This window comes from Balaenoptera ricei, chromosome 4 (genome assembly GCF_028023285.1).
Source record: "Balaenoptera ricei isolate mBalRic1 chromosome 4, mBalRic1.hap2, whole genome shotgun sequence".
Taxonomy (NCBI): domain Eukaryota; kingdom Metazoa; phylum Chordata; class Mammalia; order Artiodactyla; family Balaenopteridae; genus Balaenoptera; species Balaenoptera ricei.
This window is the reverse complement of record NC_082642.1, coordinates 37,352,495-37,378,298: the sequence shown is the minus strand read 5'-3', so window position 1 is coordinate 37,378,298 and position 25,804 is coordinate 37,352,495. Positions and strand designations below refer to the sequence as shown.

The 25,804-nt window shown below is 37.7% G+C and overlaps 1 protein-coding gene across 20 annotated transcripts in view; it reads left to right on the top strand.

Annotated features, from left to right (window-relative positions):
* THRB (thyroid hormone receptor beta) overlaps nucleotides 1–25,804 on the top strand; it is a 384,544-nt gene that overhangs the window by 65,891 nt on the left and 292,849 nt on the right. For 13 of the 20 annotated variants that reach the window (XM_059920419.1, XM_059920417.1, XM_059920418.1 and 10 more), the window contains one exon: nucleotides 2,816–2,880. The exons of the other annotated variants lie outside the window; for them this stretch is intronic. The gene's annotated coding sequence lies outside the window, so the exon portion shown is untranslated. The remainder of the gene's footprint in view (nucleotides 1–2,815; nucleotides 2,881–25,804) is intronic. 20 annotated transcript variants of the gene reach the window in all.

Here is a 25,804-nt window from a genome sequence, read left to right as displayed (position 1 = left end):
ATTACAAGGAGGAAAAAATAAATGATATAACTAAGCTCAAGGTACATATGATCTAGTATTATTAGATTTTTAGACCAAAAATATACTAAGCCTGTGGTCTGCATTATAAAATATAATCCATTATAAAGAAAAAGGTTCTAAGCTTTGTTTTCCTTTTAAAGGATAACATTCTGTAACAGCTCTAGGTAATTCTTGAACTATAATAGGCCATCCTCCAGTTTCTCATCCTGCTAGCTGCTGTGAGCTGGTATTTTAATTTTCAAAGCTTCAGTCAGCTTCAATATATTTCTACCCATTAGTAGTGGCCACTCTGTATGCAGAATAAAGCTAAAAATGTTTAAACTTGACAGCATTTCTTTTTCAGTTTTGAGGTCATCTACCTCATTTTTCCGAATCTCTCTCTTCTCACAGTTGAGTGGCTCAAGTTCAAATCTAGCTAGCCATTCATCTGAAATGGATTTTCGACATCCTTCTGTCTACATTAGCTTCCCCTAGAAACTCCCCAGTTTGTCAAATACTTCTCACAAAATATGGTTCCTAGGATTGAAGATGATATGCAGCCGTAGTTTAATCATACTGAGTACAGTTGAGATGTTCTTTTCCCTTAATTGGAAAGTGTACTTCTGTAATATTGCCTTATTGACATAGAATAAATGGAAAGTTGGACAGACCAGCCCATTTCCAGAAAGACAGAAAGAAACCATTTTAAGCTGCAGCTTGACTGATAACCCACTTGATATCCAGAGAAAGAAGCAAAACCTTCCTTTTACACCTTGATCACTTGTAAGTGCTACGTGGTCAGCTTTGATGGGATTAAGAAGGCCTGCTTTCCTTGGGGGGGTGTGTGTGTGTGTGTGTCCTTTCCTTAATTTATTTTAGTTATAAATATTTACATCTTATTATACACACACACACACACACACACACACACACACACACACACAGGCTATGAAACTTAATAATGAAATACATCTCCTCCCATGAAATCATTGTCCAATTTAGGAAGTAGGACATTGCAATATAGTTGATATTGAATATATACAATGTTCCTTGTTCATCCTATCCCCTATCTCCCTCCACTGAGATATACTGTTATAAATTTTATGTTTATCATAAGGAATTTTTAAAAGTTTTATTATGTGTGTATATCTCCGTAAATAATAAATATTTTAAAATTTTGCTTGTCTGTGGGCTTTATAAAAATAGTAGCATGCCACATATAATTTCCCGTAACTTGCTTTTTCATTCACAATTGTATTTCTAAGCTCTATCTATTATGTAAGGCTAGAATTTGCTCATTCACCCTTGCTGTATAATATTCTGTTGTGTGAGCATATCACTTTATTTGTTTTTCTATGGACGGACTCTTGGGTTATTTCCTGTTTAAGGAGTTTATTTCCAGTGATTTGCTATTACAAACAATGCTGCTGTGAATTTTCTTGAACAGGCCTCTTGGTGCACGTGAGTAAGGGTTTCTCTAGGAATAGAATTGCTGGGTCAGAAGGTAAATGCATTCTTTACTAATTCAAAATTATTTTTTAAAGAAGTTGAACCCATTGACACTCCCTCCAGCACTGTGGTAGAGTTCTTGTTACTGCACATCCTTGATAACATTTGGTAATGTCAGGCTCTTAAATTTAACCCATCTAAAATGTATTTTACTGTGGTCGGAAAAAGCATTGCCTTGATTTCTAATGAGGTTGAATTTCTTTTCATACTTATTTACCATCGATGTTTCCATTTTTGTGAAATGCTGTTCATATCAACCACCTATTTCTTAGTTCATAGGTGTGTGTGTGTGTGTGTGTGTGTGTGTGTGTGTGTATACTGTGGTCAGATTTATCAGTCTCTTCTTTTATGCCTAGTAATTTTTGAATTTTGCTTAAGAAATCCTTCCATCCCTATTTTATATTTTTTCTAAATGTTTAAAAATTTTACCTTTATATTTAAGTCTACAATGCATCTGGAGTGGATTTTTCTGTTCTATTGCATGAGATAGGGATCCAATTTCATTTTTCTCATATGAAAAACAGTTATACTAGCATAATTTCCCACCTTGGTCTTCAATGCCAAGGCTTTCATAAATTAAAATTTCGATTATGTGAGACTGCTTTTGGGCTTTCTATTCTATTTCGTTGGACCATCTGTTTCTGTGTGAACACCTCAGGTTTGCTTTCCTTTTCCTCTTTTGTTTTCCATTCTTCTGCCCTCCTCTAAGGATCCTGGGTCTTTCATTCCATAATTCACTTATATCCAAGGTCAGCCAATTTATTAGGTGCATCCTGATAGATTCCATAGTGTATCAATAACAGAACAAACAGGGCTATCTCTTGCTCATGGTGATATCCTCTCATAGCACATGCCAGTATGTTATAAAGTCCCCATCGCCACCAGGGTGACCATGGCAAACAGGAGTGAAGGGGGCAAAGAATATGTTCTGTCACTCTCTAAGATTTCACTACAATTTCTTTTTCATATGTGCCACCGTATCACTCTGTTGACTCAGTTTTTTTCTTCCAAACAGCTGTCATCCAGGTCTCCCCCAACTCTGCACCCTGTACTTCCTAATTATGTTTTATAATAAATGCAGTACTTTATATTTTCCTCTCTAAATTTTATCTAATTCATTTTATCAGATCATTTTATATACATGATTATATTATTTCAACTATTCACAACCATTCAGTGATGATAATCCTCTCTATCTGCATCCACATCAATACAGTTTTTGACAGGAGAAAGCTCAATAGCTCAATTGACGTTGATTAATTAATTCTCAACTGTTCAACTCATCTATTCATTCTTTGTCATTCAGGTCACATCCTACTATCTTACCCCAGGATACCTTACAAGACTTTGTCAAGCATCTTGCTGAAATAGGTATGTGATGCCATTGGTATACCTTGATGTAAATGCACATAAAATATAATTTAACATATTTGTTTTATCATATTGTCAAATAGCATGTATCATATATCATATATTTGTTTATGTCTCCTCCCCAACCCATTGCTACTCTTTATTGATGACCTCATTTCACTTTCTTTCAATAATATTCATAAACCATGTATTGAAGTATAACTTCTAGAATTACAGGTGTTACGGGTATGATATTGTTTCCCACACCCAGTTTTCTCCCCTCACTGCCCTCGGGTCCCGCTTTTGATAATCAAGACAAAATTTACTTTTCTCATCTACAACAACAAGAAAAACCTTTTGTTGGTTGCTTGTTTCTCTCCATTACTTCTGAAGATCTAATGCATCTGAGCCTAGAGACTTAAACACAATTAGGTACTCACTTTCCATCTTCTCATTTTTTCAGTCTACTACTAAAATTAACCATTTCAGGTCTCTTCTTTACAGTTTGAGGGTCACTCTTCCTGATAGAAATGACAGAAGCCACAGGGAGAAGGACCGTTTTCCTTCCTCTTTGTCATATGCTAACATTGCACCATCTGGCTCAAGCCAGGGGTCTAGCCCTTCCTGTTCTTCTTGCCCTGAACATAACCAAAGGGCATTTTTACTTACTCAGCATTTTCTTTGCAAGCTTCAGCTCATCCTTGACTCCAGCTTTATTGATTTTATTCTGACACGTGACCATGCTGTTGACAACCAAATTGTGCTAGGGAAGGTGAAAGAAAGCTTGTCAAGACTTAGTGAAGCTGAGCCTTAAACAAACACCAATCTTGCTGGTTACACTGGTAATTAATCCTGCTGAGAGCATATTCCCAAAAGAGGATTGGAGGCTAAGAGATGGGTTTAATCACATGAGATAGAGACACCCATCAACTCTACGCCTGATGCTGCTACCATATGGCGAAGGACATTCTTTACAGTATCTGAAGGATGTCTCTGAAATAACATCTGTGCCTAAGAATAGCAATACTGTCCATTGTGTTGATTTTCAGTAGCCAATGCCAGACACATAGTAGTACTCAATAGAAATTTGTTTATTGACGAAATGAGAACAATAAATATTGGAGGAGAGGAAAAAGGATTATTTCCTTCAAGTCACATGAGGGACTAAAGTTGAGAATATGGATTTAATTGTTTATACTGTCTTTGGACTGATTTGACATTTTTCACTTTAAGATTCTGGCCACTTTGATCCACAGGGAAACATTAGTGGTGAAAATATAGAATCTGCTTCTTGGAAAATGCATTGCTTAGACAGATTAAAGACACATAAGCTAGAGAAAGTATGCAAATCTTCCTTGTTTGAATGGAAGGGAAAGGAAGCAATGGAAGGAATTTGTGGAAATTTTCAAATCTTAGTCTCTTTCTGATATTTTTGATAAAAGCCGCTGGGAGTGAGTCAAGAAGGAAGAAGACTAACAAAGTCTTCTTGGCTAGAGACTAATGATGCAAGGTCAAAACATCCGCCAAAAAACAACTAATATTTTCTCTTGAATATTAGTAATTAAAACTGTTTTAATACTCTCAGTTATTCTCGGTTAAGTTTGCAGAAAAATGTGTATATGTGTGTGCGTGTATAGGTGAAGAGAGAGAAAGAAAGAAAGAATCATTTTTCTTTTCCTAGGGTTCAATAGTTTAATATACAGTGTAGTCCAGGGCTTTGCAGAAATGAGCTTGTTTAACAACTCCTGGTACTGCGTGTAGTAATCTCTAAGTTTGCTCAAGTCCTTTTGGAAATAGGCATGGCGGAAATGATAGATTGCTAATCAATTCCCTGTGTATTTGTATTGATTCTATATCTCACTATTCACACTTGCTTAAACATTCATTCAAATCGAGACCCTTTTTTGGTTAAAAAAAAAGTACGCAATGATGTGAACTGTCTTAACTGGTGACTAGCTGGATGGGAGAGGTTTTCCTCAGCCACAGATCCAACTTCAGTTCAGGGTTTGCTATTTTTAATCACAGAACTTTGAAACTTAATTCAGTTAAAGAGGGAGGAAGTTGTCAGGGGAGGGTAGCTAAAAGTTCATGCTAAATTTACTTAGAACCAGATTGTGTTCATTAATATTTATACGTCTCTGGTTGGGAAGGGCGATTACGCTCCTTTAAAAACACTGGGTATTCATTATCCGCGTATCGCGTGGCCTTCTGATCAGGGAAGGTGGGTTTTTCATTGTGCGATCAGTGGAGATACAGATGGAAACCATCTGGTGCCTCATCCCTTGTCTGTCAAAGCCTCGTCTTGTCTCTCACATGTCAACGATGAATGGAAGGATTTCAATCTCGAGCTGAACAATGCAGCTCGAATCCCTCAGCTAGCCAAGGGGTTCTTGGCAAGCGTTGATGGGCTTAATATTTTAAAGAAACCAGCAATCATTTTAATTCATTAGTTGAGGCCTGTTGTTCTAGGCAGTGTTTTTGATTTGTATTTTGGGCATTGGCTTTGTTTTTGACTCACAAGCGTATTCCATATGGACATATTTTCTTTTACACAGTGTAACTCGTGGGGACAAAAGTGGGAGTTTTATCAGATAAAATGACCAAAATGCTGAGAGTTCTTTTAATCATCTTCTGTATTGATTATGATTCATATTAAGAGTTACCAAAATTTTCCTTGTTAGCTAAGAGCATAAATCAGAGAACACAGAAATTAATTAACCTAACTATAAACAATACACCTAAAAATCCATGCATTTCCTATCTCAATTCCTTTGAGATAGGAAACTTGGTGCAGAGCTGTCTTAGAGCACCTTGGGTCCACATTCTAGTGGCTGGCTGTCTGTCTGTGAAGGTGACTTCCGGGATGGAAGCAAAGTAACCAACCCACATGGTTAGCTTTGACAGTCATACTCTAGCTAGTAAAGAACAGGTTGGTTTTCCTGCATTCCACATTGAGAAGGAAGAGGTGGATCACCAAAAAGCAAGTTGATGTCAGAGCCTTATTCAGAAACTCATTTCCAGGGTACATCCTGGGGTTGGTAGAGATTCAGCCCAACTCTTTACACCTGCCAAGACTGTGGTGGCCTTTACAGCAGTTATAAGCCCACCACTGACATGAGTGTGGCGAGTGGACATATGTATACATAGAACTGATTCACTTTGCGGTACAGCAGAAACGAACACAACACTGTAAAGCAACTATACTCCAATTTAAAAAAAAATTCATAAGCTTGAAAAAAAAAAGATTGTGCATTTCACTATATGTAAATTTTACCTTAAAAAGTAAATAAATAATATGCAAAAAAGAAAAAAGAGAGAACATGTATCAGGCAAATTCTTTTATTTATTGTAATGATTGTTGTGTTGATACATCGTGCTAATTACCTGCTAGGTACTGTTCTACAATGCTATATAGACTTTCATTCATTTAATCCTTGCAACCACTCCAATAGGTAAATTCTATTATTACCCTCATTTTACAGATGAGGAAACTGAAGCCCGAAGAGATTAAGAACTTGCCCAAACTCCATACGTTTTAAATGGCAGCATAGGGATTCAAATCCAGATAGCCAGTCTCCAAAATCTGTGTGCATATCCTGCAAACTGTCTCTCACAGTCACCATCGGAGGTAGAGGTCATTCTTGTTATTTCTGTTTCAAAGATGAGGAAACTAAAGCACGTCCTTAGTCTAGGACGTATAACTCGTAGCTGTGGAGCCGGGACTCAGACTTTCTGAATCCCATTCTCTTTATACAATGGAAAATTCAGAACAATCACTATGAGGCACCACAAGGAACTCAATCATTAGAGAAGTACTGTATCTGTTCAGGGTAGTACAGTCCTAGGAAAAGGAAATATACTGATTCTTTACAGATTTACAATAATGTAATTCAACCAAATGATTATAGTTTATTTTCGATGAACATGGAATTGAAGTTAACTCATTCTGATGCTACTCAATTGAGTGTTTCCTCTATTTTTCTTGCCTCCAAATGTTGGTGAACGTGATCCTTAGTACGTAAAAAGCTTTTTCAATTCAATAGGAAGAAAACTGAATAGTCACATTTTTTAAAGAATGGACAAAGAATGAAAATAAATACAAGTGGGCTATAAATTTTTTTAAATGACAAAAAGATTTAACCTCATTAAAGAGTAGTAGGAACTCATCCTGGTACTAAAGTGGCACAGATTAAATAAAGTGGTGATATATAGCATCACCCTATGGTGCAAGGGAATTGGCTAAGGATGCTTTTGTTTAAAGGACAAATTTTCAATGTGTATCAATAGCCTTAAAGGGTATACACACTTTGATCTATGAATACTGCTTCTAGGGACTGATGCCAAGAATGGCATCATGAATGTGAACAAAGACTTTTGTTAGGACTTCCCTGGTGGCGCAGTGGTTAAGAATCCGCCTGCCAATGCAGGGGACACAGGTTTGAGCCCTGGTCCGGGAAGATCCCACATGCCGCAGAGCAAATAAGCCCATGCGCCACAACTACTGAGCCTACGCTCTAGAGCCCACGAGCCACAACTACTGAGCCTGGTTGCCACAACTACTGAAGCCCGTGCGCCTAGAGCCCGTGCTCCGCAACAAGAGAAACCGCCGCAGTGAGAAGCCCGTGCACCGCAATGAAGAGTAGCCCCCGCTCACTACAACTAGAGAAAGCCCGCACACAGCAATGAAGACCCAACACAGCCAAAAATAAATAAATAAATAAATTTAATTAAAAAAAAAGAATCCGCCTGCCAATGCAGGGGGCACGGGTTTGATCCCTGGTCCGGGAAGATCCCACTTGCTGCGGGGCAACTAAGCCCGTGCACCACAACTACTGAGCCCACACGCCACAACTTCTGAAGCCCACGTGCTCTGGGGCCCACATGCTGCAACTACTGAAGCCCACGCACCTAGAGCCCGTGCTCTGCAACAAGAGAAGCCCCCGCTCCCCACAGCTAGAGAAAGCCCGCGCAGCAACAAAGACAGAGCGCAGCCAAAAAAAAAAGAAAAACGACTTTTTTAATAATCGAAGAAAACATTATTTATAAAAGCAAAAATATGAAACAACTGCTAAAGTTTTGATAAAATATATTTAGCACATTCCTGTGATGGAATAAAGGCAACTTTAAAAATATGATATCTAAAAATATTTAGTAATACAGTAGGATGTAAAAGATGTAAGTGAAAAAGCAGGTTAAGAAGGTTATAAAACAATGTGTACAACACAATCATTTTTTTATGAAAAGCAAATGATATCAAAATGTTAATAATGTTCTTTCAAAGTAGCAGTGGAGTTATTTTTATTCTTTATGCTTTTCCTTTCTGTTACAACAAAAAGTGAACTAAAAATCAGAAATAAAATAATACCTTTTAACTTTAAAAAAATTTTTCTACTAGATTTTTATAATCCTGTAAAAAATGCGATGTTAATGAATGTAAGAAGGGCTCTAGATTTATGGACATTTAATGAGGTATCGAGGCACAATGAAGGGACATGGAGTCAATTAGCCCTTTTAATTTGTATCACATAGCACAGCGGTTCTCATGAGGTCCACTTTCTGATTCAGGAGGTGTGGATGAGGGCCAGAAATGTTCATGTCCGAGAAGTACACCAGGGCCCAAACTGTTTCAACCATGTTCTCAATCACAGCTGGATGTCAGAATCCCTTAAAGAGCATTAAAAAACCCAGAACAATTAGGTCAAACCTCTGGGTCTTGGGCTGGAAGGACTCCAGGTGCTTCTAGCAGTTGGCCAGGGCTGAGAACCACTGCTGCCACCGCTCTTCCAAGCCACCATTTTCATCCTGTATTAACTTCAGAAATTGAAAAGCTGAAGCCCTCTGTCTGCAATGAACTGAACTATAAAGACTTTGAAGATCCTTAGTCACCAAGCAGGTAGTTTTAGTGGAGTGATTCTCCATCAGCATTCTTAATATATCCCTGGAAAGCACGTTTGCAAAATTTCTCTATTTAAATATCTTGTCTTGTGCTGGATTGGAGTAGAGAATTTTCCTCTGAGAACTTTTGTTGTGAAGTAAATAAAGGTTTTCTTGGAGCAGGCCATATATACCTCGGTGTTCATTCTGTTCTTTTTTTTCTTCTTTTTTAAAATTTTTTATCTTATATTGGAGTATAGCTGATTTACAATGTGTTAGTTTCAGGTGTACAGCAGAGTGATTCAGTTATACATGTACATATATCCATTCTTTTTCAAATTCTTTTCCCGTAGAGAATATTGAGTAGCGTTCCCTGTGCTGTATAGTAGGTCCTTGTTGATTATCTATTCTGTATATAGTAGTGTGTATCTGTTAATCTCAAACTCCTAATTTATCCCTCGCCCCCCACCTTTCCCCTTGGGTAACCATACGTTTGGTTTTGGGGGGTTTTTTAGTTTGTTTTTTTTTAATATAAGTGTTTATTTATTTATTTATTTGCCATACCACGCAGCATGCGGAATCCTAGTTCCCTGACCAGGGATGGAACCCGTGCCCCCTGCAGTGGAAATGCAGAGTCTTAACCACTGGACCGCCAGGGAAGCCCCTTAAGTTTGTGTTTTCATGTCTGTGATTCTTTTCTTTTACAATGAAATCAGATTCAATCAACAGATTGTCCTGAAAAGCACTGATGAACATAAAATTACCCAGAATCATGCTTGATACGCTACACTGGGTACAGTACACAGTTATATAGCACTAGGACATACCTCCTTGGAAACGGTAGGGCTAACCCAGTATTACGTGTCAGCTTTACATACAAAGCAAGAGTCTGACCCATGGATGAACACTGATACTTGGAAGTCAGCAATGGGTACTGAAGTGCATTGAATCGGTTCCAACCTCTGAATACATTGTGCTCCAAGTGTGTCTTATAGGTTAATTCTTGAGAACACAGAATTTACTTGCCTGTGGAAATAATGGTTGTTAAGTCCCCTTTTTCAAAACTCAAAGCCGGGGTGACAGGAACCAGGCGAACTGGTAGCAGAGTAGGTTTTTCTCATCACCCTCCCTTTCTTTACCTCCTAAGCGTTCTCTCTTCTACTGCAGATGACCCCTCCCCAGCTGTGTCAGTCATTTATTGCTTTATAACAAACCACCCCACAACTCAGTGGCTTCAAATAAAAACGGTTTGCTATTTCTCACAATTCTGTGGGTCAGGACTTCAGGTAGGGTTGTCTGGGCAGTTTTCTTGCTCCATTTGGCATTGGCTGGGGATCACTCATTCAGCCTATTCAACTGTGGCCGGGCTGGGCTAGAAGCTCCAAGAAGCTTTTACTCAACTGTGGGTGACCTGGTGTTTCTCCTGGGGCCTTGCCACACAGCTAGTTTGGATGTTCTTACAGTGCGGAGGTGTGAGGGGGCTCAGAACTCTCACATGGAAGCTGGCTTCCAAGAAAAAGAAGCAGAAGTTTCCAGTCCTCTTAAGTCTTGGACTAAGAAATCCCGGGACCCAGCATATCACTTCTTCCACGTTCTATTGGTCAAAGCAAGTTACAAGGCTGCCCCAAATGTAAAAGGGAGGAGAAGTGCATCCTACCTTCAATGGAGGAGTGGCGTGTGCTTATAGGGAAGGAAAACATTGGTGGCCATCTTTGGAGACGGTCTTCTGTACCATCCCTTCCCTGTTGGATTCTGGAGGAGGTCGGGATGTGAGGTCCTAACTCTTCAAAGTAAGACCCACCAATGTGGTCATGTCCCCAAAGCTCAGGGGCATCCAGAGATGCAAAAATTCCTCAGCAGCAGCTAAAAGAATGGTGAATTCATGCCTATCCCTCTTTTAGCTCCTGTTTTATCATTAAAAAGTCAGGAATCTCAGTTTGCATCTGGGAAGGAAATGGAGGAAAGTGGCCATATCAACGTTAGTTTCAGCTGTACCCGAAACCCCAAATAACAGTGAGGTAAACAGAAGTTTATTTGTTTCTCCTGTGAAGTTCAGAGGCAGGCCCTGAAGTGCTGGCATCGTTTCTTTAAACCCACTACTCCACCCTCAAAACGAAATTGGAAAAATGGCAACTCTTCCATAACTACTGCACAGATCAAATCCATATCCTTAATTCAGAATATCCTAATTCCTCACTCGTGGGTCTTTGACTCTGGGCAGTTATCCATCCATGCCACCAAATTTCCTGAATGTCCACTTTTTATGGAAAAGATGCTAGCATAGCATACAGGCTTCGTGAACAATTACAGATAGACAGAATTTCAAGCCTTATAAAATTTTCCAAGCCCCCCCAAAGCTACGGAGTTTCTCTTGATTTCTCAGGGTGTGAGTCACAAAATTTTTGCATCAGATTTGCCTACTGAGCGTGTTTAACGTACAGATTACTGGGCCCCATCCAAGACTTTCTAAATCAAATTCTTTGGAGGATAAGACCCAGGAATCTGCATTTTCACAAGTGTCCTCAGTGATTGTGTGTGTGTGTGTGTGTGTGTGTTGAATTTAGAGAATCATTGCCATATAACATTGGGTAATTTTTTAAGACTTGCAGTATTTTCATTTAGCACATCATGATCTCACCTAAGAAGCCACTTTGCAAAAGGTGCTACAAAGAGGGTTATAAATACGTGGTTTAAGGAAATTCTTCAGTGTTCAGTGCGGGTGGGATCTAAATACATAAAACTTAAGGGCAAATAAAGCCTTTTAAAAAAAGTTTCATAGTCGTATCTTAACCAAGTAACACTAGATATGGTCACAGAAAAATCCTTTTTTTCATCTGCATATCTTTGGTGTCTGTGTGTGTGTGTGTGTGTGTGTGTGTGTGTGTTTACACATAAATGTGCAAACCATGAAAAGGGAACAGGGTTGCAGGAGACTACAACAAAGATTGAAGGGTAGCATCTACCCTAAGAACAGCCAACTTCTGGGAGATAATTAGACAAGTTGGCACGGGCTCGAACAGGGAAGAAAAGGGAAAGAATAGGACAAACGTTTAATGACCTTGAGAACACGAACTCCCCCTCAGATAGTCACACGACAGCTGGACAGTATTGGCTTTGGACCAGGCAACCCAAGTGTGAATCTGCCTCAGTCACTTACCCAGTCCTGTGGTTATGCGTAAATTACTTAATCCCTCTAGATCCCCATTTCTTCGTCTGTGAAACTGGATGATGAAAGAACCAACATAATCAGTGACACAAGTGCTGGGGGGAGTTAGCAAGGAAAACAGCAGGAGATGTTGGCATGAGATGGGCACTCAGTGGCACCCATGGGAGAGGGGCCAAAGCTAAAATGACTCTCTCTTTTGAAATGTAGCTAATCAATATTGCTATTTTTAATTCATATTAAATATTGCATATTTAATTCAAGAGTGACCAAAACCAAGGCCACCTGTGCTTTTAGAGGCCACCCGTGCTTTTAGAGTTTCTAGCCGTAGAAGGATGGTGAGCCAAGAGTTAGAATATTTGTAGGTAGAAGAAAACTTCAAGAGGAGCTAATAACTGAAGACCATCATTTTGACTTTTTAGTTTCTAAGAAATAAATGACAGATCATTGGTGATATTGCTCTAGTTTTCTATACTAGCAAGTTATTTTTTGCTGGTTGCAATCAGAACATCTGAGGATGACACTAATTCACTCAAGAAATTATTCTAACTCAATGGGACATGACCTCAATTTCACCCAATTACATTTTAGATCCTAGAGGAGCCCTAGGAGATAATTTAGGCCTATTTTATAAATATTTATTGTTAAACCAGGAAGAAGTGACTCGCCCAAGGCAGGTGGTGTCTTCGTGATTCGATCAATGTTCCTTCTCCTCTGCCAAAATACTTTGGCCAGGGATTCTGGACCAGCCCTTTCTTTCTTTTTTTTTTGAATTGAAGTATAGTTGATTTATAGCATTGTGCCAATCTCTGCTGTACAGCGAAGTGACTCAGTTATACACATATAAACAGTCTTTTCTTTAAATATTCTTTTCCATTATGGTTTATCATAGGATATTGAATATAGTTCCCTGTGCTATACATCTTGTTGTTTATCCATCCTATATATCGTAGTTTATACCTGCTAATCCCAAACTCCCAGTCATTTCCTTCCCCACCCCCTCCCCCTTGGCAGCCACAAGTCTGTTCTTTATGTCTGTGAGTCTGTTTCCGTTTTGTAGATAAGCTCATTTGTGCCATATTTTAGATTCCACATATAAGTGATATCATATGGTATTTGTCTTTTTCTTTCTGACTTACTTCACTTAGTATGATAATCTCTAGTTGCATCCATGTTGCTGCAAATGGCATTATTTCGTTCTTTTTTATGGCTGAGTAGTTTTCCATTGTATATATGTACCACATCTTCTTTATCCATTCATCTGTCAATGGACATTTAGGTTGTTTCCATGTCCTGGCTATTGTGAATAGTGCTGCTGTGAACATAGGGGTGCATGTATCTTTTCGAATTAGAGTTTTGTCCGGATATATGCCCAGGAGTGGGATTGTGGACCAGCCCTTTCTTAATCACCAGTAATAAGTGCCTACAACTGTGCTATGTTTAGGGGCCACTGCTTTGAACAGCACAGACATGGTTAAGCTCTCAGATTGCTCACCAGCTAGGAAGACCCACTGAACAATTCACTGAATTTTAGCCAAAAGGATTATGGGAGAGTATAACAAAAGAATGTCAAGGAAGACTTCCCTGTTGAGCTGAGCCTTAAATGAAAAGGTAATTGGTCAATAAGAAGCAGGAAGGGAGGGAAGATTTAATAGTATGAAGCAAGGGAGATGTAATGGGAGTAACCAAAGAACCTGGAGGTCCTGAAAAGCCAGTGGGGCAGGAAAAGAGAGAGAGGCGAAAAGTAGGGCAAGGTGAGATCAGAGGGGTAGGCAGGAGCTGTGTTGAGAACAGGGACTCTATCTAAAGGGTTAGAGAGAGTCACTGAAGGGTGTTAAACAGGTAATAGACCACGCATGCGATCAGCATGTCTGAGCACTGACTGCAGAGCGGAGAGGGATGTGGGTGGAAGGAGGTTCACAGGGTGCCAGCGGGTAAGAACAGGCAGGAATCGGGTATGCTTTGTGCCATGTGATTTACTTAGCAGAGCTTTGTTTCATTAGGGGATTATTAACATTATTTTTTAAAATAAATTTTTTTACTGGGTAAAAACAATACATACTTATTGTAGAAAATCTGGAAAATAAAGGAAACGTAGAAGAACAAAATCACCCCAAATTCCACAATTAAAGTCAAGTAGCTTTTTCTACTTTGGGAATATTTCTTTTCCAGTCTTTCTTTCCTAAGTTCATTTTTAATATATGTAATATATATTATATATATATATATATATATATATATATATATATATATATATATAATATCACACCAAGATAAAAATATATACCATTTTTACAAAAATATTGTTAGCAGTTTTGAGTGCTCATTGTATGCAAGATTCTGAACAGAGTGCTTTTCCAATACTACCACAATTTAATCCTCGAAGTAACCTTATGAGGTGGGGTCTATTATTGTCCCCTTTTATAGATGAAGAAACTGAGGCTTAGACAGATTAAGCCACTTTTTAAACAGCTTTACTGAGGTGTAATTGACATACCATGAGCTGCACGTATTTAAAGTCTACAATTTGATAATATCTGACATAGGTATATACCTGGAAATCTTCACCATAGTCAAGATGATGAACTTAAATGTCACCCCAAAGTTTTCTCTTCTCCCTTAATTATCCCTTCTCCTCACTGCCCTCATCCCTAGGCAGCCATAGATCTGCTTTCTGTCACTATAGGTTAGTTTGACTTTTCTAGAATTGTGGACTCATACAGTATGTATCATGTTTATTGTGTGGCTTCTTTCACTCAGCATAATTATTTGAGATTAATCCCTGTTGTTATATGTACCAATAGTTCATTGATTTTTATGGCTGAGTGGTATTCCATTGTATGGATACCACAATTTGTTTATCCATTCACCTGCTGATGAATATTTGACTGTTTCCAGTTTTTGACCTTTACAAATAAAACATCTATGAGCATTAGTATACAAATCTTTGTATGGGTATATGTCTTCATTTTTCTTGGGTAAATACCTAAGAATGGAATGGCTAGGTCATAGGGTAGGTATATTCAGAATACAGAAAGAACACTGAAAACCCAATAATAAGAAAACAAGTAACCCAAAATAAAAGTAGGCAAAAGTTGTAAATGTACACTTCACCAAAGAAGATATACAGATGGCAAATAAACACATGAAAAGATGCTCAACGTTATTAGTCATTAAAGAAATGCGAGTTAAAATCATAGTGAGATACCACTATACTCTGATCAGAATGGCTAAAGTGAAGAAGACTGACCATTCCCAGTCTTGGTGTCTCCCATACTCTGCTGGTGGAAATGTAAAATGGTACAAACCCTTTAGAAAACTGTTTGGTAGTTTCTTAAAAGGTTAAGTGTAAACTTACTATATAAGTTTCCTATGGCTGCTGTAACAAATTACTATAAATTTGATGGATTAAAATAGCAGAAATTTATTCTAAGTTCTGGAGGTCAGAAATCCAAAACCAAGGTGTCAGCAGGGCTGTGTTCCCTTCAGAGGCTCTAGGGAGATTCTGTTGTTTGCCTCTACTGGTTCCTGGCGGTTGCCAGCATTCCTTGGCTTGAGGCTGCATCATACCAGTTTCTGGTTCCATCGTCACATCACCTTGCCCTCTTCTCAGTGTCTGTATCCAAACTCCCTCTGTCTCCTCTTATAGGGAAACGTGATGATATTTAAGGCCCACCTACATAATCCAGGATATTCTCTCCCTCTCAGGATCCTTAATTTAAGCATATCTTTTGCCATATGTGATAATATCTACAGGTTCTGGAGATTAGGACATGCACATATCTTTTGGAGGACTAACATTCAGCCCACTACACCCACCATAAGCAAATTTTTAACCTCATGTTATAACACAAGTGGGTTCTCATTTTATTAAAATTCTTTGTAAATATCTTTTCAAATTTTCACAAAATATTTTCCACGTCAGTGGATGAATGCATCACAGTGAACCATCACTTCAACTATTGAACATTAAGGAGATTCAGAAGAAATTCTTTATTTAAAATAATACTGCAGCAAACATCTTTATGTGTAAAGCTGTTTTTCTCTATATTTTGAGATTTTCCCCCCTCTTACTCTTCATAAATGAGTTCTGTGGGCCAAAAACTATGAATATGAACTTATTTGTATATCTTCTAGAAGGGTAGTACCAAGTTATATTCTATCTAGAATATAAGAAAGCCTCTTTCACTGCTCCTTCCTATTTAAAGTAAAAAAAAAAATTTTGCAAACTGATAAGTAGAAAATGGTATCTTATTTTAATTTATATTTCTAATGAAATGAGATGTTTTCCTGTATTTTTTTAACTTTCTAAAATTTTCTGTCTTCTGCTCCTTTGTCAATTTGATAATGCTTTTTTTAAAATGATCTTATATGAACTCTATACAGTTAAAAATAGTGACACTTTAAAATTTGTGTTACGAATGTCTTTCTGAGTCTGTGGTTTGCTTTTGAATTTTGACAAGTTTTGATTTTGAGGGGTTTTAACAAACAAAAGGGTAAAATTATCTTACATAGGGACATTTTCCTTTGTATTTCTCCTACTGTGACATTTTGAGAACATTTGAGAATTTGAGAAAATTGTCCCACATTCAGAGAGCAGATTAGATCATCTAATTTTCTCCCAGTTTTTTAAATCCATCTGTACTTTTATTTTGATATATGAAGAGAAGTTGAGATTATAACTAAGTTTTTCTCAACTCCTAAATAATTATCTCAAAATCACTTTTATTGAATAATCCATCTCTTTATTGTTGATTTGTCTTCTTTATCATTTTTTAAGGTTCTCATATCAACTAGAGTCTGTTTGGAGGACATTTATTCTATTCCATTCAACAATTTTTGGCCAGTACAGGAGACTTATATTAAAATTTTAAGATATATTTTAATATCTAGGCAAATCAGGTATGAACTTATATTTGTCTTAATCAGAGAAGACTTCTGCTTAAATACAATGCTGTCATTGCATGTTATAAAAGCAAACAGGCTAGCACATAAATTATCTTGCCAATAACTTATGTCAGCCTTTACTTCTATAAATTAGCACATGTATTTTTGACTCATGATGGAATACTCTCTGTATATAATGTTTACATCCTTCCCTCTCCTGCTCCTATCCTATCCCCAAACTCATGGCCAGATGAGTTAGCGTATTTAGAAGTGTCCTTGGAACTTTTAAGCTATTTGACAAATACACTTTCAGCATGCTGATTTTCTCCCCCTCAGCCACAGAAATGACCAGCAGCTGCTCAACTAATCAGATCCCCGCATTCTGATTTGGTTATTTAAATCAGGGTTTCTCAACCTTGGCACTATGGACGTTTGGGGGTAAAAAAAATTCTCTGTTGTGTCCTATACACAGTAGAATATTTACCAGCATCCCCCATCAGTTGCCAGTAACACCATGCCCTTCCTGCTCCATTTGTGACAATCAAAAATATCTCCAGATATTGCCAAATGTCTCCTCTGGGACAAAATTGCCTGCATTGAGAATTATTCATTTAGGTCAAAGTAGTCAGGCGGCATGCAGCATAATAAACGTATTTAAGTTTTATTCACTTATTACCATTTTTTGGTAATCTTAGGAATACAATCAGGTTGAACCTAGAGCAATCTAATTCACCGCACAATGGTTCACTGTCATTGGGCTTAAAAAAATCAACCCGAGGGCATTCTGCTTGTCCATGTGACTTAAACATGACCCTGGTAAGAAGAATGACATTATGATTGCTCAAAATAAAACATCTCAGAGATCTCTTTCGGCTCATCCCTCCCCGCCAAGCCTATGTTGATGGTAAATTTGAAACGTTGTCAATTTGATAACCGTATTGGTATATGTAAATGAATGATGCCCTGAGTTTTAATCATACATTTTGATATTTAGAAAACAGCCTGAACTCTCTGTCCATAATTCTTTGACTCATCTTGCCTTTGATTTTAGCCTATAACCATGGCTGTCTGAGCTGGTTAGTTCAGAGGGGTTTTACAAGATGGTAATTAGGCCAATGCTGCAGTTTCAATTAGCCTCACAGAAGAAAAACCCAGCTTCACAGAAGCAGACTGAACTGCTAACCTGGCCACCACTCTCAGCCAACAGCCGAAAGGAAGATGAGAACAGAGGTTTCTGCCGACTCAGCACTCCCAGGACCGTTTAGCCTGGACAAGCCAAGGTCACTACTCATTGGTGGTGATGGGCCATCCGTGTTGTACCCCTCCACCAGTTCACTGCAGAAACAGAAGAGGAAGAGCACCCTGTAAATCCGAGCTGCCTTGACAGCCAGTGTAGACCATCGGGGCAAAGACTTCTTTATTCTAAATTTTGGGGAATTAACAAATAGGACAGCCTCAGTTTTGAAAGGTGAACACCTCTTATTTTTGTTTTCAAACTTATAACTTTGGCCATCTGTCTGAAGTACGTTTTATCCACTCATGAAATTATCTTCTAGAGGGATGGGTGATCATACACAGAAATTTGCCTGCTGCTCTGCAACTCTAACGGTTAACACTGGCCATTTTTCATTGGAATGGGAAGACTTTTATAAGTATTGAAATGGAGATTGAATTTCACTTGCATTTGATATGACTTTGTATTGGCAGAGGGATAGAAACAAGGATTCCCTAGCACCAGTTTCCCTAATATTAGTTTTTTTATGTAAAACGTATCCTCCATGGAGACACAGCCCTCTGCATCTGCCCTGCATTCTAATGACTGGACTCAGTTCTGCTTTTGGAATATTTGCATTGTTCCTGGTAAACTGCCCATATAGTAACGGATGTAAGTAAAGCTTGGCCGATTTGGTTTATACTCTCAGTTCCAGCATTAAGGTACACCTGCTTTTTTCCCTTTTCCTCTGGTCCTTGAATTCTGATCATACTCTCCAATCCAGGCCACATTTTTCCTGTAGGGAGCTTCTGGAGCTTAAAACCATTTATATAATGGTCCTTTCTCATTGCTGCCTGAATTTTTCTTCTGGATTGTCAAGAGATCCATAGGTATTTTCAACAATGTGGGTCGATATTCTGGTGATGAACAGATATTTACTTTCAAGCTCTTCCATTCAAAATGCATTCATCAAAATGCAATCAACTTTGATAGACGATGGGAAAATAGCTTTTAGATATCGATATTAACCTCACCTTATCAAAGGTCTGCTAAACATACCAACTCTCAAATGAATAATAGTGGACAAACCAAACAGATTGAGCCTTGACTGCAAGAATATCTACAGATGTTTCCGTGGATTGCTTTTTAAGCACTGAATTCAGGAGCATATGCTTTTTTTTAAAATTGAAGTGTAGTTGATTTACAATGTTATGTTAGTTTCAGGTGTACAGCAAAGTGATTCAGTTATATATACATATATATTATATATATATATATTCTTTTTCAGATTCTTTTCTATTATAGGTTATTATAAGATATTGAATATAGTTCCCTGTGCTACACAGTAGGTCCTTGTTGTTTATCTCTTTTATATATAGTAGTGTGTATCTGTTAATCCCAAACTCCTAATTTATCCCCCTTCCCCTTTGGTAACCATAAGTTTATTTTCAAAGTCTGTGAGTCTTAGGAGCATATGCTTTTTTTGAATTGATTTATGTAATGCAGTGGCACGGATACCACGTTCTCTGTTACCATTAGAGTTGTATTCAGAATGTCTTGTTTCAAAATACATGATGTTCTCCTCTTTCTAAGAATTTTAATATTTATCTAACATTCCTGGGTGTCAGGCACTGCGCAAAGTGCTTTAATAAATTATTTCATTCAATGTTTTGCCATGGCCTTGTGGCATACACTAGATATTACTTTTATCCTCATTGTAGAGCTGAGGAACTGAGGGGTAAATATTAGCCCATGGTCCAGGATCAGACAGATAGCTAACACCAACACATGGCAAAGCCAGAACTTGAATTTGATTAGTATGAATCCAGAGCCCATGCACTTAACTACTACATTACACTGCCTCCCAGAAGTCATTATCACAGAAATGTGTATTATTTTTTTATTTCCAAGAATAATAATATGATCTTCTTTCTGTTATTACACTTGATTTAAAACAAATAAGTAAACATGATACTCAAATACCATTCGTGTCACCCAAACCTGAATTCCTACAGAAGTCTTGTCTGTGCTAATTTAACTTGCAGTGGGGCCTTCATTCCTCTGTTTTTCTTAAATGAGTCTTAAATTTGTAGCTAGAGACGTGTTCATGTTTTGAGTAATTGTACTTCACTCCCTATGACATTGTGGGTACTTAGAACATGTTCAATGATGTTTTAAAGAATGCAATTTACACCACTTCCTTTGGAAGACTATAAATTAAAAAATGGCAGAAAGTGTCAAACCATAATTACATCGAGGGTTTTAGTAACCTCATAAACCACAAGAATGAAATACCAAAAAAAAAATTTTTTTCCAACTGCCAGCATCAAAGTTTCATTTGCTGATTCTATTTTTGCACCATTGATGGAAGTAATCCAGTTAGGTTGACATTTTTATAGAGGATGTTTTAATGTTCAAATAAGCTGTGTTATTTCACCATCTTTATTTTCTTTATGGAAAAGGTTTTTTCTCTTCTGTAATGATTTGAACTATGAAATGAAAATGTGTCTTGTGGGTTGGATTATGGCTCCAGAAGACACATTTTAGTTGATAGAAAGGTCTTTGCCATAACCACAGTTGATGTTTACAGATACACACCCCTTCTAATTTTTAATGCTGTTGCTGTATTTCTTAATGAATCTAATCACAGAAAATGTGTCAGATGGAAATGGAAACTTGGTCTCAAACATATGCTTGGGTTTCTGTTAGCAGGAAACAAATGTCCAAATGTGATTGCAGACAAGATCACACACGTGCTCACACATGCAGTCACGTTTGGATCCAACTGGGAACCTGGTGACACGCGGACACTTAGAGCCAGATACTTAGCATATGTGGAAATTCGGTGTGATCACAACAGCAGAATGCTACAATATTTTTTCATTCAATCTGATGCTGGAAGAGAAGCCAAATGACAGCAAATCATAAAACAAATGTCATTCTTTTCTCGGAGCATGATGTTTGAATAATGGAGAAAAAAATAGATCAATTTGTTTCAGTGTGACTTTCTTGTCATTGGCAAATTGATAGATACACTTCTGCTCTGTAAGAGAAAATAGGCTGACAAACCTTTCATGGTTGAGATATGTGAGATAAAATAGCTTATATCTGGTGTTTCTCTCCTATAGGACAAAATATATCTATCACACACCAAAAAAAAATAGTATCTGCAAATTCATATAGTTCAATATGACAGAATAATATTTATTATGTTCCTTTTTTCCTCAAGATTTCTTTCTGTGTTTTTTAAAAAGATGGCAATTTTAATCATGTAAAAAGGGCATAACTTTAAAGATGTGACATCTTATGTGGCATAACTTAAAGGTTTAAGTAACTTTAAACCTTACTGATACACGTATCTTGTGTGGGAGTCAAACTTTTTTCTAGTTTTATTGAGATATAATTAACATACAGCACTGTAAAAGTTTAAGGTGTACACAGAATAATGAGTTGACTTGCATACATCATGAAATGATTACCACATTGAGATTAATGAACATATGTCAGCTCATATAGATACAAACTAAAGGAAAAAGAAAAAAAACTTTTTTTTCTTGTGACGAAAACTCTTAGGATTTACTCTCTTAACAGTGCTCATATATAATGTACAGCAGTGCTAATTATATTTACCATGTTGTACATTACATCCCTAGTGCTTATGTATCTTATAACTGGCAGTGTGTGCCTTGTGACCATCTTCTTCACCATACAAAGATGTTACATTATCAGTGACCCTCCCCAACCCTGTACATTTCGTGCCTGTGACTCATCTGTTTCGTAACTGGAAGTTTGTACCTCTTAACCCCCCTCACCTATTTCATTCATCCCCCGAGCCCCCTACCCTCTGGCAACCACCTGTTTGTTCTCAGTATCTGTGACTCTGTTTCAGTTTTGTTATGTTTGTTCATTTGTTCTGTTTTTGTTCATTTGCTTTACAGATTCCACATATAAGTGAAATCAGGGTATTTGTCTTCCTCTGTCTGACATATTCCACTTAGCATGATACCCTCTAGGTTCACCCATGTTGTCTCAAATGGCAGGATTGCTTTTTTTATGACCACGTAATATTCCATTGTCTACAGATCCCACATCTTTTCTATCTATTCATCTATCAATGGGCACTTAGATTGCTTCCATATCTTGGCTATTTTGAATAACGCTGCAATGAACATAGGGGTGCATATATCTTTTCAAATTAGTATTTTTGTTTTCTTTGAACAAATACCCAGAAGTGGAATTTCTGGATCATATATATGGTTGTTCTATTTTTAGTTTTCTGAGGAACCTTCATATCATTTCCCATAGTGGCTGCACCAATTTAAATGCCCACCAACAGTGCAGGAGGGTCCCCTTTTTCTACATCCTCGCCAACATTTGTTATTTGTGTTCTTTTTTTTTTTTTTTAATATAAGTTCATTAATTTTTTTTTTAATTTTTATTTATTTATTTATTTACTTATGGCTGTGTTGGGGCCTCGCCTCTGTGCGAGGGCTTTTGTGTTCTTTTTGATGATAGTTATTCTGACAGGTGTGAGGTGATGTCTCATTGTGGTTTTGATTTGCGTTTCCCTGATGATTATTGATGTTGAGCATCTTTTCATATGCCTATTGTCTATCTGTATGTCTTCTTTGGAAAAAATGTCTGTTCAGGTCCACTGCCTGTTTTTAATCAGCTTGTTTGTTTTTTTGATGTTGAGTTGTATGAGTTCTTTGTATATTTTTGGATATTAACCCCTTATCAGACCTATTGTTTGTAAATATTTTCTCCCATTCAGTAAGTGGCCTTTTTGGGTTTTTTTGGTTTTGTTTTGTTTTTTTAAATTTTTATTTATTTATTTATTTATTTATTTATGGCTGTGTTGGGTCTTCGTTTCTGTGCGAGGGCTTTCTCTAGTTGTGGCAAGTGGGGGCCACTCTTCATCGCGGTGCACGGGCCTCTCACTATCGCGGCCTCTCTTGTTGCGGAGCACAGGCTCCAGACGCGCAGGCTCAGTAACTGTGGCTCATGGGCCCAGTTGCTCTGCGGCATGTGGGATCTTCCCAGACCAGGGCTTGAACCTGTGTCCCCTGCATTAGCAGGCAGATTCTCAACCACTGCGCCACCAGGGAAGCCCGGCCTTTTTGTTTTGTTGATAGTTTCCTTGGCCATGAAAAAGCTTTTTAGTTTAATATAGTCCCATTTGTTTATTTTTGCTTTTATTTTCTTTTCCTGAGGAGACAGATCCAAAAGAATACTGCTAGGACCGATGTCAAAGAGCATACTGCCTATGTTTTCTTCTAGGAGTTTTATGGTTTCAGGTCTTACATTTAAGTCTTTAATCCACTTTGAGTCTATTCTTGTATATGGTGTGAGAAAGCAGTCCAGTTTGATTCTTTTGCATGTAGCTGTCCAGTTTTCCCAACACCATTTATTGAAGAAGCTGTCTTTTCCCCATTGCGTATTTTTGCCTCCTTTGTCATAGATTAATTGACCATATAAGTGTGGGTTTATTTCTCAGCTGCCTGTTCTGTTTCATTGATCTATGTGTCTATTTTTGTGCCAGTACCATGCTATGTTGATTACTGCAGTTTTGTAGTATAGTTTTAAATCCAGCTTTGTTCTTCTTTCTCATGGGTTATTTTGGCTCTATGGGTTCTTTTGTGTTTCCATATAAATTTTATAACTATTTGCTCTAGTTCTGTGAAAAATGCCATTGGTATTTTGATAGGGATTGCATTGAATCTGTGGATTGCCTTGTATAGTATGGTCATTATAACAGTATTAATTCTTCCAATCTGTGAGCATGGAATATCTTTTCATCTGTTTGTTTTGTCTTTAATTACACTCATTGGTATCTTTTTTTTTTTTCTTTTAAAAATTTTGTGTCACGACAATTCATTGGTATCTTATAGTTTTCCAAGTGTAAGTCTTTTACCTCCTTGGTTAGATTTATTCTCAAGTAGTTTTTTCTTTTTGATGCAATCGTAAATGGGATTGCTTTCTTAATTTCTCTTTCTGATAGTTCATTGTTAGTGTATAGACATGCAACAGATTTCTGTATTAATTTTGTATCCTGCAACTTTACAGAATTCATTTATTAGTTCTAATAGTTTTTTGGTGGTCTTTAGGATTTTCTGTATATGGTATCACATCATCTGCAAACAGTGACAGTATTGCTTCTTCCTTGCCAATTTAGATTTCTTTATTTTTTTCTTGTCTGATTGCTGTGGCTAGGACTTCCAATATCATGTTGAATAAAAGTGGTGAGAATGGGCATCCTTGTCTTGTTCCTGAATTTAGAGGAAAGGCTTTCAGCTCTTCACTGTTGAGTATGATGTTGGCTATAGGTTTGTCGTATATGGTCTTTATTATGTTGAGGTATGTTCCCTCTCTACTCACTTTATTTTTTAATTTTAAAAAAAATTTTTGAGTGCTTTCATTTATTTATTTATTTATTTTTATTTTGGCCACACAACATGGCTTGCGGGATCTCAGTTCCCTGACCAGGGATTGAACCCAGACCATGACAATGAAAGCACCAAATCCTAACCACTAGACCATCAGGGAACTCCCTCTACCCACTTCATTAATAGTTTTTGTCATAAATGGATGTTGAGTTTTGTCAAAAGCTTTTTCTGCCTCTACTGATAATTTTTTCAATATATTTTTATCCGTGAATTCCCATATAAGAGCCAAGGTTAGGGCTTCCCTGGTGGCGCAGTGGTTGAGAGTCTGCCTGCCAATGCAGGGGACACGGGTTCGAGCCCTGGTCTGGGAGGATCCCACATGCCGCGGAGCGGCTAGGCCCGTGAGCCACGATTGCTGAGCCTGCGCATCTGGAGCCTGTGCTCCGCAACGGGAGAGGCCACGATAGTGAGAGGCCCGTGCACTGCGATGAAGAGTGGCCCCCACTTGCCACAACTGGAGAAAGCCCTCGCACAGAAACGAGGACCCAACACAGCCATAAATAAATAAATAAATAAATAAATAAATAAATAAATAAATAAAATTAATAAAAAAAAAAAAAAGAGCCAAGGTTAGAATAGTTGTTCATCACTAGCAAGTTTCACCAAAAATGAGAATTAGAATTCTTTCAGAATCCTTTGAGACCTTTGGCTAATGGGCAAAATGTAATCCCAGGGAAGAGTAAACAGGAGCCAAAAGATAACTCCTTGAAGAAATTCTCCTATACCATGTTAGAAAATTACAGGTAGATGAAATGTCCTGTAGGTTCATGGAATGGAAATGCCATTAGAATTATTGAGCCCAACAGTTCTCTGCTATCCAGTGAGAGGGTCCAGGTCCACATGGGTAGGTTGTCATAAGCAGTGAGGTATGTTGTATGCAATTTTTGTCTAATGCTCAAAGTACTAAGGTTAGCAAATTATTTTATTCTTTTATAAATTAGAATATATTTGAAATTATCCTTCTCAAAATGCTGCACTAACTCAATAGCATTTCAAATTGGAAAGAAGTACTGTTTCAGATGGTGGGTCTAGTGTTACGTACATATCCCTTGGAGATACTCCTGGGAATGAATCTTGGGTGAAAACATAGGGGTGATGTTTCCTAGCAGAAAAAATGTGTGCAATCAACAGATCTAGGCACCTCCTGCAGACTTTTCTATGATCAGTAGAGATTGCTGAATTCATAAGCAAAAAGTTGCTGGTGTGCATGGAATCAGCAAAGGACCATAATCTTGAAAGACATTTCTCCAGGGCATGGTGAGGCCTGAGGAAAAGACTACACCACCACTATCCATTTTTCGTAACTGGATGCTTAGAGAGCTCTCAGATTCTGTCTCCTTCCTAGGGAGAGAGCCCAACACC